Source organism: Aquarana catesbeiana, linkage group LG02 (assembly GCF_042186555.1).
Source record: "Aquarana catesbeiana isolate 2022-GZ linkage group LG02, ASM4218655v1, whole genome shotgun sequence".
NCBI classification, from domain to species: Eukaryota; Metazoa; Chordata; class Amphibia; order Anura; family Ranidae; genus Aquarana; species Aquarana catesbeiana.
The window spans coordinates 51,315,050-51,327,979 of record NC_133325.1 but is presented as its reverse complement, the minus strand read 5'-3'; positions in this window follow the sequence as shown (position 1 = coordinate 51,327,979).

Genomic DNA, 12,930 nt, shown 5'->3' with positions numbered 1-12,930 from the left:
TCTAGATCTCAGTAACAAGTAGCCACCATCAATAGACCCTCCAGCACACTCCATTATGCCAGTACAGGTGCTGCGTTCCCCCACCTTCCCACTGAAAAAATGCCCTAAAGGTTGCCCTAAGGTTGCAAAAAAAATGAGGTTCTGAGTCACTGACATCAGAATCAGTTAGTATTTTCTTTTACAGGGTGTTTTTTTTTTTTTTTCTCGAGAACAGTGACCAAGCGGTTCTTTTTTATATGTGTATCTATATAATTTACAAAGATATTTACGGTACGTGCATTTATTTTTTTCCTGAAAGGTGGACTTATCCTTTAAACTCCAAGTTGTTTGAGTTAGCCCCCTTAACAATTTTCCTGACCTCTCTGAAAGCCGTTTCATTGCAATTCCTAATGGGACCAATGGCTGAATCAATCACTACATAATTAAGAGTAATTGATTCGGTTTGAATGATATAGTTTTTTTTTATATAGGTGTAGTTATTATTAATGTATACATAGGTTTTTATTTGTGTATAAATGTGTTAATTATTTAATGCACCATTCAGGGGATGAAAATTTTATTGTGTGTTTTTATACAATAAAGTCTTATTATTAAAATACGTTAGACCGCATTTTCTCTTTAAATAAACTACATGGGAACCTTATGTGGCCACTTTGCTCGTCAGTAGACTTTAGCAAGGTTCTTCTTTAAACATAAGTCATTACAACGTGATGGCAGAACCATGCCGTATATCAAACCTCTCTCATAAAGCTGCTAATTTGGTCCGTAGAGGATGATAAGGTACGATACGGCGACATGACATGTGTGTGTTGTGCGGCTCTCCTTGCAAAAATAAACAGTAAGCTAATGAGAAGGAAATAGCTTTGCTCGTGAAACGCGTCAATAAAAATATACCCAGAATTCGAGCTCTTGTGGCAACCATTGTCAGCCTCTTAAATTGAGAGCACGTTTTTTTTTTTTTTTTTTTTAATATGGGTCTTAAAACATAGGTCTCTGCTGAACGGTCCCAATATCCGCCAGCTGGGCTGTATTAGCGCTGAACTATCAGTGATGTTCCATGTTTCATAATCAGATGAAAACGCTGGAACAATTTAAATGATTCCTTTGAAGTGATTGACTTTCCTCAGAAGTATCTCCTATTTTGCTCTTCTTCATAGCAGCTGGACCATCTGACACTCAGTAAGGATATTTAGACCAAATTCCAGTGGTAATCAGAGATAATTGACATGCGTCAGTGTCCATCTTGTCATATGTTTTAGAGTACACCAATTGCTCGGGAAAAAATGATTACCCAGAGGGAAGCAGGAATGGCTTAAAGATGAATAAATATCCTCAGTTTTAAGGCAGAAGAATTGAAGTGGACCTTTTATGAAAAGGCAAGGTCTTCTAACAGGGGACCTCATCCCTCAGAATTAATAAAAACACTCAGTGAAAAGCAAATGTAGCCACCCTACCTTAGGCAGAAGTGTCCCCCTAAATGCATTACTACTTGGCTGTATTCAGCTAAAGCATAATAGGATATGTCTTTGGTTGGTCTTCCCTACACCCAAAAAACTTGTCTACGTCTGCCTGCTACCAGGGGGTTGGGAGCAACACACTAGTTCATACAGTCCATAAAAGATTTTTTTCTGCAACAAAAGCCAGTGCATTTTGGGAACTGAACACTCCCCCTTCACCAGGGCGTATTGGGCATTAACCATATGGTGAGGGATATACTGTCCTGGACTGTAAGTTGGAACCCAAGTAGTCATGTACAGATCATGCAGATGCTTGGACAAAGATAGCAAACTAGCATGGTGCCCCCATCAGTTTTTTTTTAAGTAATCTCCTTTGAGGGTGCAGCAAGACACCGGCTGTTGTCGGTGAGCAATCTCCAGGACCACATGCTACATATAACTTTACAACAAATCACCACAAGGTTTGGCACTCTTATACCTCAAGAAAAAAACTGCTACCAGGGAATGACCTTGGTAATAGATTTGGAAGGGGCAATAGGTATGGATGATGAATATTTATGTCCTTTCCTGGCCAACCACTAGAGGTTTCTGCCAGTGGTGCATGCTAGGAAAGAGTATAAATATTTGGGTTGACCTTGTGAATCTTTTTACTCCCCCAGGCCCTGGACTGAAAAGGGGCTGTGTCACTGCTGCTGTCCTCCTAGGCCTGTTGCCTAGGGAGGGTGTCAGGAACATCATGCCAGCCATCAGAATGTGCCAGCTGTAAGGCTCATGCATAGGCGCACACATATGCACATTAGAATGCGCACATCATGGTATTTATACGGGTGTACGGACATGTTCACTGCAGATATTTGGTCCTAGAGGGTTATTTTAATCTGAATTCTGTATAGGATCATTGTTGAATGGTCTTTCAGTCTGAGTTCCTGCAATTCCTGATCCCGAAACGTCTACTTGACCTTCTTATTGACTCAACTTTTGTCTGACCTGCTTCTGGATTATTCCTGTTTGTTTATGTTTGCTGCTCATCTCTTTTATCGACTTCAGACTGTAATTCTGACGAAGATTTTGCCTATCCACATTGGTACCTTGCTCCTGACACACTGCCAACCTCTGCTTGTCCTTGACCTTGCTTCTGCCTACAATTTGTTGCTTTCTTATTGAACCTGGTTTGTGACCCAACTCCACTCATAACTGAACTTGATGTATTCTGCTCATCTGGTACCAGCACTCCCAAGTTCCAGTCTTCAATTTTAGTCTCCTGGCACTTGTAATCTTCTATAGCCTTTGTAGACCCTGTGTCAACCTCCAAGAGCAACCCTTGTCAACTTGGGCTTCCCATACCAGTATGTGACAGAAGGCCAATATGTGCTTGAGAGTTTAGGTCTGGGTTTTAGGCATGAAGTTGGCCAGCATGAATGGAGGGAAGCTGTCTCTAGATGCAGTACCAGGGTAGAACTTCTACTGCAGGAGGTGTCCTGGAAAGCTGTGTAAAGCTGGAGCCCTGTGGGGAGACCGGGAGAAACAATGAAACCATCTGCTCACCATCCAAGGTTCTGTAAGATACAGAATGCTGGACATGGCTTAATGGTTCATGTTCTGTATAGCTGGAAGTGGAGTAAGGAGTTGAACCTCTCTACTGGTCAATAGGTGAATTTAAACATACACTATATTGTCAAAAATATTGAGACACCTGCCTTTACACCAGGGGTCTCAAACTGGCAGCCCTCCAGCTGTTATGAAACTACAAGTCCCATCATTCCTCTGCCTGTGGGAGTCATGCTTGTAACTGTCAGCCTTGCAATGCCTCATGTGACTTGTAGTTTCGCAACAGCTGGAGGGCAACCAGTTTGAGACACCGGCCTTTACACGCACATGAACTTTATTGGCATCCCAGTCTTAGTTCGTAGGGTTCAATATTGAGTTGGCCCACCCTTTGCAGCTGTAAGAACTTCAACTCTTCTAGGAAGGCCGTCCACAAGGTTTAGGAGTGTGTCTATGGGAATGTTTGACCATTTTTCCAGAAGCACATTTGTGAGGTCAGGCACTGATGTTGGACGAGAAGGCCCGGTTCACAGTCTCCGCTCTAATTCATCCCAAAGGTGTTCTATCGGGTTGAGATCAGGACTCTATGCAAGCCAGTCAAGTTCCTTCACCCCAAACTCGCTCATCCATGTCTTTATGGACCTTGCTTTGTGCACTGGTGTGCAGTCATGTTGGAACAGGAAGGGGTCATCCCCAAAACTGTTCCCACAAAGTTGGGAGCATGAAATTGTCCAAAATGTCTTGGTATGCTGATGCCTTAAGAGTTCCCTTCACTGGAACTAAGGGGCCAAGCCCAACCCTTGAAAAACAACCCCACACCATAATCCCCCATCCACAAAATGATTTGAACCAGTGGCCTGCACAGAGTCCTGACGTCAACCCGATAGAACACCTTTAGGATGAATAAGAGTGGAGACTGCAGCCAGGCCTTCTCATCCAACATCAGTGCCTGACCTCAAATGCTCTTCTGGAAGAATGGTCAAACATCCCCATAGACACACTCCTAAACCTTGTGGACAGCCTTCCCAGGCTGCAGTTATGTGTTTTAAAGATGAACTCCAGCCTTCCCTTCAGTCTTGTACAATTGTGCAGACTAAGGAAATGCTTCCTCCTGCCTGCAGCAGACCGATGGTATCATATCAGCCTGGGCAGAGTCACTGGACTGGAACTCAGGGATGGCTTTTAAAGGCTTGTTCTATTCTGAAAAGCATTCTGATCTGTTGCCTCCTCAGCACCTGATTTAACCCTATAATTGATGTACTACCACACCCCCATAGAACTACATTAGTAGCATTCAGTGGCAACCCTGCCTGTGAAAGCGTCATGATATTAAAGTTGTTTTAAGCACAGCATCACACCCACAGCATGTGTACAGCTCTGAGTGGCTGCATGTTAGTGTTCAGGCAAGCGATCGAAGGGCGGTAAAACCGCAGCTCAACCACCTGGTTTTACACACTGCCTATGTCAGGAATTTATTCATTCAAGCTTGTAAAGTTACTTAAAGGTCCATTATAAATTACAAAATGACTTTTCTAGCAATCATATATGTTGATTTGTTTTGCTGAGAGTAAAGTTTTTCCTTTAAACCTATTTTATGTGTTTTTCCATCCACTGCGCTGTGATTTAGGCTCATTGGGGTGCATTTTTTTGTAAGCGTTTCCTGGAGGGCAAAGTGCTTCCTACTTTTTTGCATGCAGCTGTGTGCTATAAAATTCTCATAAAACACGTACACAGTATCTTTCATTCCTATGGTGGATGCGATTAAAGGAAACCGTGACTGAACTGCAGCAAGCAGGATCTTTAAAGCTAACGTTTAATCGGCCTATACTTTCCCTTCCCTGGTTCCTCTCCCTCTTTATCAACATGCTTTTGAAAATATGAAATAGGACCTTTCAGTTTCCATTACATACCTAATGTTAGTCCAGGTGACGTCCTCATTGGGTCTCTATGCTTCTCTATGCAATGCATGCAGGTATTGTTGGTGGGAGGGGCTGGCAGGGTGGTGTACAAAGCTTTCTAAAAACAGGGAGCTGTGGTAACGTCCACATGATGACACTGAGCATTTAAGAGAGAAAGAACTAAGGTAAGTCTTCAAAACTGGAAGCTGGACACCCCCCCCCCCCCCCCTTACAGTCGCCCAATGGCACCTGCTATTTGACTCGGTATTACCCCTGTACAAGTTAATTTATATGAGTCGCAATTGTCCCCAGAAGTTTGGGAGTTTGGGAAGGTCTGGGATGCTTGGGTCAAGGCAAAATCACTTAAGTTATGAGTCCCAGACAGTAGACCTACATTTCTTCCCCGACCAGGGGAATATTCCTTGGGGAACTAGGACTGGATACATTCGGAACCAAACCCTTAGAGATAACAGACCCAGCAGCTTTGACTATTTGGTAATTGATGGGCTTCTTATGCCGCGTACACATGAGCGGACTTTACGGCAGACTTTGTCTGGCGTACTTTTCGACGGACTTTCCGACGGACTTTCAGAATGAACGGACTTGCCTACACACAATCAACCAAAGTCCAACGGATTCGTACGTGATGACATAAGACCGGACTAAAACAAGGAAGTTCATAGCCAGTAGCCAATAGCTGCCCTAGCGTCAGTTTTTATGTCCGTCGGACTAGCATACAGACGAGCAGACTTTTCGACCGGACTCGAGTCCGTCAGACAGATTTGAAACATGTTTCAAATCTAAGTCCGTCAAACTTTGGAGAAAAAAAAAGTCCGCTGGAGCCCACACACGATTGTCCGACGAATTCCGGTACGCCGGACCAAGTATGTCGTAAAGTCCGATCGTGTGTACGCGGCATTAGGAGACTAGGCTCCCTCTAACTCCCTTTCTCCCCAATTAGCCACTAACATATGCCCCCCTTCTCTCTGCTTAGTTTCTGCCCCCCCTTATTTTCTTTTATTTCTCCTACCATCCGCCAGTGAACTCTTACCCCTAGGTGTAGGTGACCAATCTGCTCAATAATTGCAGAGGTTGCGATATCTCCAGACTCTTATTGTAACTTAAGAACTAAATATATGTACCCTTACATTTGCCTACTATAGTAAATCTTGATGTTTGCCCTTATTGATCTTGCTTACCTTGCCCATTTTGACTGTTTTGTTCAGTATCCCATGTTTAATAATTTGTTGGTAGCTCACGTTGGTGTACTATGTGTATGTACCTCACTGTTCTGTAATTGTATTCTGAATTTTATTACATTTATTAATAAAACTTTTTTGTTAATAAAAAAAAGTGAAAGAACTGAAGTTCAGTAAATCAGCGGTTCCCAACCTTTTTGGCACAAGGGACTGGTTCAGCGGAAGAAAATTTTGGTGGATTGATGGCTGGATGCAGGGGTTTGGTGCAAGGTTAGGGGGTTTGGCGATGGAGGTGGTCTCTACGTCCAATTTTGTCAGGGCAATGGCTGGTGTTGGCGCTTCAATGATCACGGCACCATGGTTGATATAGTGTGAGGATTATTGAAGTGTATTATTTTTATTATAACATTGTAAAATATAATGAAATAGTTCAACTCACCATACTGCAGAATCAGTGGGAGCCCTGAGCGTGTCACTTGCCATGTTGCCTGCCACCAGATGCAGCTTGTCACGTCACCTGCCACCAGCTGCAGCTTGTCACTTGCCACTGTCACCTGCCACCAGATGCAGCTTGTCACTTGCCACATTGCCTGCCACCAGATGCAGCTTGTCACTTGTCACGTCACCTGCCACCAGCTGCAGCTTGTCACTTGCCACCATCGCTTGCCACCAGATGCAGCGTGTCACTTGCCACCATTGCCTGCCACCAGATGCAGCGTATCACTTGCCACTGTCGCCTGCCACCAGATGCAACATGTCACTTGCCACCATTGCCTACCACCAGATGCAGCATGTCACTTGCCACCATTGCCTGCCACCATATGCAACGTGTCACATGCCACCATTGCCTGCCACCAGATGCAGCTTGTCACTTGCCACTGTCGCCTGCCACCAGATGCAACATGTCACTTGCCACCATTGCCTGCCACCAGATGCAGCATGTCACTTGCCACCATTGCCTACCACCAGATGCAGCATGTCACTTGCCACCATTGCCTGCCACCATATGCAACGTGTCACCTGCCACCATTGCCTGCCACCAGATGCAGCTTGTCACTTGCCACTGTCGCCTGCCACCAGATGCAACATGTCACTTGCCACCATTGCCTGCCACCAGATGCAGCATGTCACTTGCCACCATTGCCTACCACCAGATGCAGCATGTCACTTGCCACCATCACCTGCCACCAGATGCAGTTTATCACTTGCCACTGTCGCCTGCCACCAGATGCAGCTTGTCACTTGCCACCATCGCCTGCCACCAGATGTGGCATGTCACTTGCCACCATTGCCTGCCACCAAATGCAACGTGTCACTTGCCACCATTGCCTGCCACCAGATGCAGCTTGTCACTTGCCACCATTGCCTGCCACCAGATGCAGCGTATCACTTGCCATGTCGCCTGCCACCAGATGCAGCTTGCCACGTCACCCACCCGCCAGATGCAGTGTGTCACTTTCATAATTTAAAGCAGTTTGTAAGTTTTTTTTTCTGCTGTGTCACCTGCCACCAGCTGCAGCTTGTCACTTGCCACTGTCGCCTGCCACCAGATGCAGCTTGTCACTTGCCACGTTGCCTGCCACCAGATGCAGCTTGTCACTTGTCATGTCACCTGCCACCAGCTGCAGCTTGTCACTTGCCACCATCGCTTGCCACCAGATGCAGCATGTCACTTGCCACCATTGCCTGCCACCAGATGCAACATGCCACTTGCCACCATTGCCTGCCACCAGATGCAGCTTGTCACTTACCACTGTTGCCTGCCACCAGATGCAGCATGTCACTTGCCACCATTGCCTGCCACCAGATGCAACGTGTCACTTGCCACCATTGCCTGCCACCAGATGCAGCTTGTCACTTGCCACCATCGCTTGCCACCAGATGCAGCGTATCACTTGCTATGTCGTCTGCCACCAGATGCAGCTTGCCACATCACCCGCCCGCCAGATTCAGCGTGTCACTTTCATAATTTAAAGTAGTTTGTAAGTTTTTTTTTCTGCTGTGAAAGACTCCCCTAGTGCTACAACATCCATGCAAGGAAACTGGCACATGCGCAGTTGCTGGGTTCCTTCCTAATCTAGAGTGAAAGCCGAACAGCGGTGATGCGGGGGGGGGGGCAGTGAGTGATGATGTAATCTGTCTGCTCGCCCTCCTCACTTCTCACAGTGCAGCCTTCGTGGCCTGGCTGCAGATAGGCCACGGACCGGCACCGGTCTGCGCCCCGGGGGTTGGGGACCCCCGCAGTAAATGAAAGGGGTGAAGTCATAAGGCTGGGGAGGAGAAGGGCTAGATGATGCCAGGAAATGAGTCAGGCATCATCTGATTTGCTACAGCTTCTAATGCACAATGTGCAGTGAAATCAGAGCACGCAGTATCAGTAACAACTGTGCAAGACTGAAGGGAAGACTGGGGTTCAGATTTACTGGTGTATGGATATTGGATTATATTAACATTTGATGTTAAAAATAAGAAAGAGCTGTAGCTACCATTTCTACAAACTCTGACTGTCACTTGTACCACGAAAAGAGATTTGCGTGTCTGCCTCCATGAATGTATAAAATTATCAATACATTAAAATGTATTTTTTATTTATGTTTTACATCCTGTATATTGTACATTCACATCAGTCCCTGCCCTCAAGGAGCTTACACTCTAAGGTCCCTAACTCACATTCATACATACACATACTGGGGGCAATTCAGACCGGGGCCAATTAACCTACCAACAAGTATAGAGTCTTTGATTTCCTCTTGGTATTATTAATAATCATACAAATTAATAGAGAATAAAAAAATAAAAAAAGGCAATGTCTTTTAAGACGATGAAAGAACAAAACTCAATACAGAGGGAATAAAAGAACTCAAACTGACACAATGTTTTTCCATATCTTCCCAGAAAAGGAAATGGATTCGGACTAGATTAAAAGAACATTCCGTAATGCAAGGATCGGACTGTAAATGATTTACCAGTTTCATAAGGACGCACGGCAGGATGCAGCCGGCAGCATCTGGGCAGCGATTATCGTAAACACGTCTATTCTTCAATGACATTAGAGACATAAGGAACCCTCGTGACAGGTCTGTAGAAGAAAAAACCTAATAAAATGTCTTGTCTTTACACTAAAATATATAAACCTTTAACTGGGTTTCAGTGTATGACATTACCTAATTCCATATACTGTATAATTCCATTTCTAGATATTCCACACCCAACCTTTTAATTAGTAGTAATATAATATTTAGTAGTAGTAGTAGTACCATAATACACTGAGCAAAATTATAAATGCAACACTTTTGTGTTTGTCCCTATTTATCAGCTGAACGCAAAGATCTATGACTTTTTTTTATATACACAAAAGGCCTATTTCTCTCAAATATTGTTCACAAATCTGTCTAAATCTGTGTTAGTGAGCACTTCTTCTTTGCCGAGATAGTCCATCCACTTCACAGGTGTGGCATATCCAGATGCTGATTAGACAGCATGATTATTGCACAGGTGTGCCTTAGGCTGGCCACAATAAAAGGCCACTCTAAAATGTACAGTTTTATCACACAGCACAATGCCACAGATGTCGCAAGTTTTGAGGGAGCGTGCAATTGGCAAGAGGACTGCAGGAATGTCCACCAGAACTGTTTCCCTTGAATTGAATGTTCATTTCTCTACCATAAGCTGTCTCCAAAGGCGTTTCAGAGAATTTGTCAGTACATCCAACCGGCCTCACAACCGCAGACCATGTGTAACCACACCAGCCCAGGACCTCCACATCCAGCATCTTCACCTCCAAGATCGTCTGAGACCAGCCACCTGGACAGCTGCTGCAACAATCGGTTTGCATAACCAATGAATTTCTGCACAAACTGTCAGAAACGGTTTCAGGGAAGCTCATCTTCATGCTCCTCGTCCTCATCGGGGTCTCGACCTGACTGCAGTTCGTTGTTGTAACCGACTTGAGTGGACAAATGCTCACTTTCGATGGCGTCTGGCACTTTGGAGAGGTGTTCTCTTCACGGATGAATCCCGGTTTTCACTGTACAGGGCAGATGGCAGACAGAGTGTACGGCATTGTGTGAGTGAGCGGTTTGCTGATGTCATCATTGTGGATCCAGTGGCCTATGGTGGCAGTGGGGTTATAGTATGGGCAGGCGTATGCTATGGACAACGAACACAGGTGCATTTTATTGATGGCATTTTAAATGCACAGAGATACAGTGACGAGATCCTGAGGCCCGTTGTTGTGCCATTCATCCACGACCATCACCTCATGTTGCAGCATGATAATGCACGGCCCCGTGTTGCAAGGATCAACACAATTCTTGAAAGCTGAAAACATTCCAGTTCTTGCATGGCCATGACCGGACATGTCACCCATTGAGCATGTTTGGATCCGCGTATACGACAGTGTGTTCCAGTTCCTGCCCATATCTAGCAACTTTCTCACAGCCATTGAAGAGGAATGGACCAACATTCCACAGACCACAATCAACAACCTGATCAATTCTATACAAAAGAGATGTGCTGCACTCTGTGAGGCAAATGGTGGTCACACCAGATCCTAACTGGTTTTCGGACCCGCCCGACCCCCCTAATACAGTAAAACTGCACATTTTAGAGTGGCCTTTTTTTGTGGCCTCACTTATTGCGACTTTGTGGGAACAGTTTGGGGATGGTCCTTTCTTGTTCCAACATAAAGACATGGATAAAATCATGGATGAGCGAGTTTGGGGTGAAGGAACTTGACTGGCCTTCACAGAGTCCTGACCTCAACCCGATAGAACAACTTTGGGATGAATTAGAGCGCAAACTGCGAGCCCGGCCTTCTCGTCTAACATCAGTGCCTGACCTCACAAATGCGCTTCTGGAAGAATGGTCAAACATTTCCATAGGCACACTCCTAAACCTTGTGGACAACCTTCCCAGAAGAGTTGAAACTTTAATAGCGGCAAAGTGTGGTCCAACTCAATTATGAACCCTACGAACTGAGACTGGAATGCCATTAAATACATAGGTTGGACTTGATGGACATGTGTCTTTTTCTGACCTCACCTACTCTGTAACTATGTAACTATGTGCGTGTAAAGGCAGGGGTCCCAATACTGTTGACAATATAATGTTAATGAACAGTTAACTCATCCAGTGTAGGTGCAGCCCCACTGCAACAGAGGACATTTAGCTTTCCTGGAGTCCAGCTCTAAGGTTATAGAGAGGACTGTGTAGAAATCTAACATCACACATTTCCCAGTGAAAGCACCAATGAACTTCTTGCAAGCTATATAACCAATGAATTGTGCTAAACATGGAGTGTTACACATGTTTCAACAGTAAAAGGTCCACCTTCAGTACTTATGTCACTTACAGCTGGTCATCATCAGAATCTTTTGCCACTTTTCGCACTATAGCATGTTTAGCCGTGCTGTGATCAAGGCTAGAGTTGCCAAAACATACTTGCTTTTACTGAACCATATTTCAATAAACTTCAGAAGGTATTACAGAGTGGCGGGCTCTCCATTTGTTTGTTTGCCTGAGCTATGTTTAGCCATAGATAAAGCCAGTGGAGTTACTCGTTAAACCCGAACTCCATCTCTTGCCATCACTCGTGGTCGGTCGGCTGCTCCTTCGGAATGCTCTTTTTTACAAACGCCTCATACATCCCAAGATCGAGATCAGACCTTTTTTTTGCAGACATATAACCAGGCCTAAACATTTCAGCATGTCACCCGCAATACTCAGAATTGCTTAATGTCTATCAGCATCGTTCCATATACTAATCCCCGTTTTATGGATGCTGCAACCTGCTACAAATTATTTCTTCACCAACGCCGAAGTAACAATTTATTGAATTAGGAAGAAGTATGTGAGTGGATAAATAGCAGCCCTGGATCTGTTCAATATTTGATGTTCTAAGCCCCGTAGAGGAGGAATGACATGTTCTCCACTTAGAGCTTTATAGTGGTAACATGTCACACAGCATTACAGAGCCGATCCTTTCTACAAAGGCGTCTTCCCGTCGTGCCCTGCGCTGTAATGCAGAGCAGGCTATCCATGTGTGCTATCCTCTATTAGAGAAATGTAGGGGTTCTTTGGTCTTAGCTGGAAGTTTTTGGATTAGTTTAGGAAGCAAAATAACTCACAAACACATCAAAAACACTTAAACCACATTATTGTCATGGGTTTAAGGCATTAAAGCAAACATCTGTCCCCGGACCGTCCTCAAAAAATTCAAAATTAAACGGCCTTCCTGCTGGGCATTAGCAAGGATAAAATGTCAAACAACATGATTGAAGAGTCATATAATCTAATAGTTACATCTGAAGGGGATTAAATGTACTATCTGTTTCAGACCTGGAATGCAATAAATACCGCAAAGGATGATTTCACCTAAAAATGGTCAAGGAACTTGCTGGCTCACAAGCATCCCTGGGCTTTCATGTACCTGCAGCCAGTGGCGTAACTAGAAGCTTCAGGGCCCCCGATGTAAGAAACCAGGAAGGGTGACCCCCGGACAGGGCCCTTTCCTCCGAGCCTGGTGGTGGAACAACAGGGCCTGGTCGCAAGTGGGTGTCTGCATATAAAGGAACCGACTTCTCCATCCCCCCCCCCCGCTTCTCCTCCTCTCCCTCCCGCAGGCATTTAGCGGCTGCAGGAGGAAAATGGGGAGATCGGTTTCTCAATGCCGGTGTTTCTCAATCTTTTTGCAGTCAGGGCACCCTTGAAGTAGGGCGGCACAGTGGTGTAGTGGGTAGCACTCTCACCTAGCAGTAAAAAACGTTAAGCTGGTTCGAATCCCAACCCCAACACTACCTGCCTGGAGTTTGCCTGTGCCTGTGTGGGTTT